The sequence below is a fragment of the Aethalodelphis obliquidens genome, unplaced genomic scaffold, assembly GCF_003676395.1.
Source record: "Aethalodelphis obliquidens isolate GAN/ISIS:26980383/991018 unplaced genomic scaffold, ASM367639v1 scaffold3, whole genome shotgun sequence".
Lineage (NCBI taxonomy): Eukaryota > Metazoa > Chordata > Mammalia > Artiodactyla > Delphinidae > Aethalodelphis > Aethalodelphis obliquidens.
Window position 1 is genome coordinate 73,506,094 of NW_020837947.1, and position 7,632 is coordinate 73,513,725.

General features: G+C 37.2%; 1 pseudogene; it reads right to left on the reverse strand.

Annotated features, from left to right (window-relative positions):
• Positions 1-5,500: 5,500 nt before the first annotated feature.
• LOC113606135 (mitochondrial ribonuclease P catalytic subunit-like) lies at positions 5,501-7,258 on the reverse strand (annotated as a pseudogene).
• Positions 7,259-7,632: the final 374 nt, after the last annotated feature.

Genomic DNA, 7,632 nt, shown 5'->3' on the forward strand with positions numbered 1-7,632 from the left:
TAAAAAGACTATTGTTTCTTAGTCTTTGAGTATTATTATGATTACTATCAATATTATTATTAAAAGTTAGACCTGTCATTTAGATACTTTGTTTATGTAATTTTTAGGCAAACAGCTTCCAAATAATATTTATATGGTTAATTATTTTTAAAAGGTCCACTTTAATTAGTAAATTCTTAATTCATAATATATGTGCAGTATAAAAACTACTAATTCCAACATCTTTGTGAGTGTGCTCATATTTTTTATTTTTATTATGAATCATATTTTTCTACTTATTTTCATGTCTCAGTTTTGATTTTATATCAGCCACTGTGAGTGAAACAATAGCTGAGACTGAAATTTGGTGATATTTTCCATAGAAACAGCTCCCCTTTCTTTGCCAGACATCTAGAGTAAAGTCCTGTGGTTCTAAAATTGATAAATCTATTTCATTCAAAGTCCTGCTAAATGATATACGGGAATAAAGACACAGACCTATTAGAGAATGGACTTGAGGACACTGGGACAAAGTGAGAGAGTGGCATGGACATATATACACTACCAAATGTAAAATAGATAGCTAGTGGGAAGCAGCCGCATAGCACAGGGAGATCAGCTCGGTGCTTTGTGACCACCTAGAGGGGTGGGATAGGGAGGGTGGGAGGGAGGGAGACGCAAGAGGGAAGAGATACGGGGACATATGTATATGTAGAACTGATTCACTTTGTTATAAAGCAGAAACTAACACACCATTGTAAAGCAATTATAAAAATGTTTTATAATTCCAATAAAAATGTTTTATAACTCCAATAAAAATGTTTAAAAAATAATGATATATGAATGAGAAGAAAGAGGTGTCAAGAGAAGCAGATGAGAAAAGTGAAAGATGAGAATTACTAATTATTTTTAAGTAACAGAAGAGGAAAGACAAAGGATGATAATAGTCATCATAATACAAACACTTATGAACAGTCACCACACAGAGGGAACTCTGTATGCTTTACAAGCATCATATATATATATATATTTATTTATATATATACTTACATATATTTATATATATATATATATATTTTTTTTTTTTTACAAAGTAGGCAATGAAGGTTTAAGGAAACAAAGTAATGTGCCCAAAGTTACAGATAGAGAGTGACTGAATCAGAATTTGAACTGAAGGCTGTCTGATGCAAAGTATATACTTTTACCCGTGTAATATACTGCCTTCCTAAAACTCTGATGAATCCTTAATAGATACCCTTAGCTCTAGCAGTTACAATCAGTGGTGTAGATTTAGAGGACAATGTTACACACAATATCATTTCAGTAAAAGCAAAGATCCTGCTGGTGTCTGGTACATGTATTTACACTGGCTTTACAATATTAGATCACATTTTTAACTTGGAAAAAGCTATCGAACTGTCTAAGAAACAGTAACAATTTGTTTCATTATTTACTTTTTATCAATAACTAAACTCTTTAAAGGAAATGTTGTTCCCAAAGATTTCAAGCTTTTATAAATAAAACATAACTAGATGATATGAATTTTCCATGCAAATGGAAGATAAATCAAAAAAAAACCCAAAAAACTTCGGTCTAAATATCAGGGGGGAAAAATTCCTTAAGAAGTCAGCCTTCACTATTAATAGCACCAAGAACCACTTTAGGCCAATGACGGACAACTCAGGTAAGAGAAACTTGTTTTCTCTCCTTATCTTTCACTTACATCTACTCACACACAATAATGCTTTTGCATCTCACCCTTCTTGCAATTCTCTCTCTCTTTCTCTCTGTGCATGGTAACAATATTTCTTCAATCCGATGGCTTTCCCTCTTACCATTCTTCAAGTTCACTATTTTTGCATGACTTCATAATTTCCTAAGTCTCTTCCAAGTCATACTCACTCCTTGTTCAGACCTTCGATCTTTGAGATGTCCGTCAATCCTTGTGTTTGGCAATCTCTACATCAAACGAATTAGTAATCATACATACTTTGAAACCTGTGCATGTGATCAGGTGAACTTTAGAAAGAAACAGATGTGTAGAAATCTGGGAGGAGGTGTAACCCTTTGGAAAATAAAATTTTCATGTGCCAATCTGTTATTCATAGCATCTTCTCCACACAACTTGTAAATTATTGCCAAAGGACTTTATTTCCCTTGGAGATAACACTTTCTAAATCGTTTAGACATGATTTACGCTACTTACCATTTTTAATCGGACTTCATTAAATGAAGAACTAATGAGTCAAAGCATCATTATCATTTCTTTCCACCATCATCACAATAAGAGCTGGTAGTTTTCTGGATAAGGGGGTGGAGTGTAGGAACAAAATATCAGGTAGTATTAGCCTGACCATGGTGTAGGATAAAACAACGTAGCTTTACTATAAATAATGTTACTTAAATACAGTTTTCTTAAATCATTCATGAGCACCATTTTTCTTCAGAGAAGAAAATGAACCTTCCCAAAACTGACTATATAGACATCACAGACTACCCATAGCAAAGAGGCAGCAGAACAAAACCACCAAGATAAACAGTAGTACTTACATAAGTGACTTGTTTACACCTGAGTAAGGAAAAATAAAAGTGTTTGTATCCTATTTTAATGTAGTAGTTACAAGTATGCATGGATAGGAAAATGTATCACCCTAAACCCCAAAGTAACATTTATCACAACTCAGATCCATCTTAGGGGGGCCTGGGGGGTGCAGGTGGTTAAAAGGTGAGAACAGCTCTTGTATGTGCTGTTAATTTAAGAGTGCAACCAGGATCTATAATTACTTCTGAAAAGAACAAGTAACGACTGAGTACATTAACTGTCAACAAACATCTGCTAAAAGTGGTAATTAACACCATAAGGCTCATGGAACCCAAGACAGACATCAGATCATCTAGGTAGCACCACAGTAAATGTTTGCTGGGACATCAGACCATCTTAGCCTTGTCTGAAAATTTCCCTAGTTAAATACTCCTGGTTTGTAGTCTAACAAGCCTGCTTCATAAAAGCGTGAGGTGTCAAAAGTCCACACTAGTAGGTGTTTTTAAACACTAAGTTCACTGGAATATTTGCAATGAAATACCCGGTGTCAGGTCTCCAAAAATAAACTAGTAACAGAAAGGGAGAAATAACTAAACAGTCAAAACAGTCATTGCATAATCCATCTTCTAAAGCCCTAATGTAATCTTATCAAGGAAACCACTCGGCCTCTATTTGCTATTATTTTAAACAACTTTTCAACAGATTGTTAGAATAGAGCTTCAGGGCCCATATTTGAAAGTGGACAGCTACACTCAGAACAGAAAGAAAAGTCAGGTGACAGTCGACACCCAGTCAGGAAGAGAAGAAGGGGAAAAACTATAAAGAGAGCATCAAGAGTTATTGAATGCAGTCATCCAGTCCACTTTTTATGTCTGGGACATTTCCTGTGTTCAGTATTGAGATGGCTTCTAACAATTCCTGAAAGATCCGTCTCTTTTCAGAAAGTCACTCAGGTCTGTGTCACAGTCAGCTGAAAATCCCAGACACTAAGGCCCGCTTTAATGAGACTATCTTCATATGTGTAATTGGAGGTCTACAGGAGATACACACATAAATGTTACAGACTAGAAATTGCAGCATGTTGACATGATGTTTGCATCATAATGTTAATTTATATACACTGCTTGAGTTTTCTGTTCAATTACATTTGTTGCTTCATTTGCATAAAGGTGTAGATGAAAAATTAATATATACTCAACATCACTAGTTAGTTATTAGGGAAGTACAAATCGAAACTACAATGAGATATTCTCCAGGATGGCTATAATTTAACTAAAATAAAATAAAACAGAAATAAATGTTGGGGAGATTATGGAGAAATTGGAACCTCATCCTCATACATTGCTAGTGAGGATGTAAAATGGTTTGGCCACTGTGGAATTTGATGTTTCCTCCAAAAGTTAAAGATAGAGTTACCATATGACCCAGCAATTCTACTCCTAGGTATATACCCAAGAGAACTGAAAACATATGTTCACACAAAAACTTGTACATGAATGTTCACAGCAATATTAACCATAATAGCAAAAAGTGGAAACAACTCAAATGTTCGTCAATTGATGAATGAATAAATGAAATGTACATACAACAGAATATTGTTCAGTCATTAAAAGTAATGAAGTAGTGATACATGCTACAACTTGGATAAATCTTGAAAATATTACATTAAGTTAAAGACGCCAGACACAAAAGGGTACATACTGTATGATTCAGTTGATATGAAATGTCCAGATTAGGCAAAACCATAGAGACAGAAAGTAAATTTGTGGTTGCCAGGGGATGGGGGTGGGAAGCATTGGGAATAGAGTTTATTTTGGGGGGTGATAGAAGTGTTTGAGAATTAGTGGCAATAGTTGCACAATAGTGTGAATATATTAAAAACCACAGGAGTGTGTACTTTAAAATGGTTAAAATGATGAATTTTATGTTATGTGAATTTTATCTCAATAAAAAAATGAAGAAATCAAAATACATACATTTTGTTTCCATGTTATCATCTTCTAAGTCCACTGCGTTTAAATGCTTCCACAGATAATTTAATGCATTCAAAAAGTTAATGTTCAACTCTCTGATCTGACAAGCAGGATTGCTTCTGGGTACTTCATAATGTTTCAGTTCCCAAAAGAATACACTTTACTGAACCTTATAAAATATTTAAGGGGATATAAGACTTGAATATAGAATGTGTTACCTACATAATACTCTACCATGCCATTCATATTCCTCTTGGCAGAGGGCAATCTTCTCCTCAAATAGTCCATATAGTCTTAGAAACAGAGGAAAAAAAGGTAAAAATTATGGCCTATTTTCAGATAGGTCTAATAGAGTTGGTCAGTATTATCTCTTCCATGGGATATACTTTAAAGGAGAGCAATTCAGAATAGCTGAGGATTTTCTAAGCAGCCCACTCCAATTCTTCTTTAGACAGGCACTTTGTTTCCTTTAAATTTTAAATTGTCTTCAAAAAAAAATTTTTTATATATATATTTATTTTTGGCTGCGTTGTGTCTTCGTTGCTGTGCACGGGCTTTCTCTAGTTGCAGCGAGCGGAGGCTACTCTTCATTTCGGTGCGTGGGCTTCTCATTGCAGTGGCTTCTCTTGTGGAGCACGGGCTCTAGGCATGTGGGCTTCAGTAGTTGTGGCACACAGGCTCAGCAGTTGTGGCTCCAGGCTCTAGAGCACAGGCTCAGTAGTTGTGGTGCATGGGCTTAGTCGCTCCGTGGCATGTAGGATCTTCCCAGACCAGGGCTTGAATCTGTGTCCCCTGCATTGGCAGGCGGATTCTTAGCCACTGTGCCACCAGGGAAGTCCTCCCCACAAAATTTTTTTTTATTAAAAATCAATTTACTGATATGCAAACCAACTGGACCAAACAGGACAAACAGGATAGAAGCAATACTCTAAACAAGCGTCAACTTAAGAGCTCTGATGCCAACCGGGAGGACACCCAAACACAAGTTTAGCATGGGGGTAAGAGTCTATGTCTTCTGGTGAAGGCAAAGCCATTTGGTTGGCCCTTCGTAGGAATATCTTTCCACCAGGTCGTCATTGTAAGGTATGTGCCACGAGCCTCCAGTTGTTTGCACCAGGGTGTCAAAGATGAGAATATGCTGAAAAGTTATTTTTGATCCCGGATGCCTACAAACAATTGGTAGCTGATGTCCTTGCTGCCACTTAAATAACAGGTGTTGGGTCTTGGCATCAGGAACACAGGCCTTGTGGTCCCACATCAGATCTTTTGTGATAAACTTGCAGTGGTTCCCTGAGTGCAGTGTGGCACACAGAAGGAACGACATCCTCTGAGATGTTGTCAGCAAAAAAAAAAAAAGCTGGCTTGCTTTTGCACATTTTCCATATCATCCTTCCTCCACCAGGAATTCTGCATTAACATATGCTTCCAGCCCCGGACCAGCACTTGAAGATTCTGCTTGGCTAGTTGAGAGACCACATCCAAGAGAACTTGAGAGTCACGAGCTTTAGGAAACATTTTGGCAACACTGAGCTCATCAATGACAATATCAAAAGGAGGACAGTATTTTACAAAGTTCTGAAATCTCAAGTTCCCGAGGTGCTGTCTTTTTGTATTGGTCACCTCCATCTATCACATCCCTCATGATTTCTTCCCTTGAGAAATTCATACTCTTCTGAACTCAGGTGAATATAGACTCTACAGTTTTTCCACAGTCCAAACACTGACGACTTTGCTGGACTGTGGTGAACTGTGCTTTCCATTGTTTTCCAGGAACACTTTCAAACCATGCTTTTATACTGTGTGCAAATGACTCCCCAGGATATAGCTGATTATTTCTTAGATACAATAGAATGTCATGTAGTTTGTTTGAATGCGATCATCTTTCATGTCTTTTCCAAAATCAAAGAAGGCTTTTAATGTTTCCAACATAGGAAAAATATCATGACCTAACAACTCTTGATACAAATTCCAAACTACACTTACATCTTGATGAAAGAGGGCTCCCTGGATACAGTCACTATAGTTCTTTTGTTAAGGAATCATGACTTGTTTGATGTCCTCTAACAGCAGCAAGGCCTCGCTCCATCTGTCTGTATGGATTAATCCCTGGATGAGAAGAGTGTACTCTCCAGCTTCTAAACGCTTGTATCTGGCTTTCATGATTTCATAGACATCAATAATTTCGATGTCTGCTTATGAAAAACACAGAGATACAAATACTTGACCAGCAAATCATAGCCTACAATACCACTGTTTTTTGCAGCTACCTATGCCAGCACAGATTTGGCCACAACTACAGAAATATGGCATTTAACCATCTGTGAAATGATCCAATTTTCAAAGTTAGCCTTTTCTTTGAATTCTTCCTTAAGTTTATCCCACTCTTCTGAATTCAAAGGTTTTGTCGGGACTTGAATAATGTTCTTCACAGGTGGCAAGACGTGCTCTTTACTCAGAGGATTCATCTGTTATCTCTTCTTAAACGCTCCAGCTGCAAACATGTGAGCAGAATCAGCAGAGACTTGCTTATTACTGCCCTCATCTTTTTTCCTGACATATCTGGCTTTGGCTATCAGCAGATTCATTGCTTTAGTATTCTGTGGAGACACTGTTTTAAGAGAAAACCACTTCTCTTGGTTCCTGAGGCCATAACAGTCTTTAAGAAAGAGAGAGAGAGAGAAGAGTGACCTGGGCCTAGCCCAAGGTATGGGTTGCTCTTCCAAAGTTTAGGAAAGGTTCGAATACCAGTGAAATAGAAAGTCATTACGCAGTTAAGTCAGCACCAGATTGTGAGAGAGATGTTCAAAAAGCCCCAAATTCTACAGCATAATTAAGGGATTTGCGGGTAGGGGGCAGAGAATCGAAGCGCAACTTTCTAAAAGATGATTTTCAGCTTCTCACAGACAAATCAAATGCTTTTGGGGCTAGCAGCAACGAAGCTTGGTTGAGATCTCTCCATTAAACAAGGATATGGGGACATGCAACCTTGGTCTCAAGTTCCAGGACCAGGGGACAGAGCAGGAATTCTCTGGTGCCTGTTACATTCCAGTCCATGAACAGCAACACCCACGTACCATACAACCATAAACGCGGCGGAAATTCCCAAAAAAGTTTGTTTAAAGAATTTTATTATTAGAT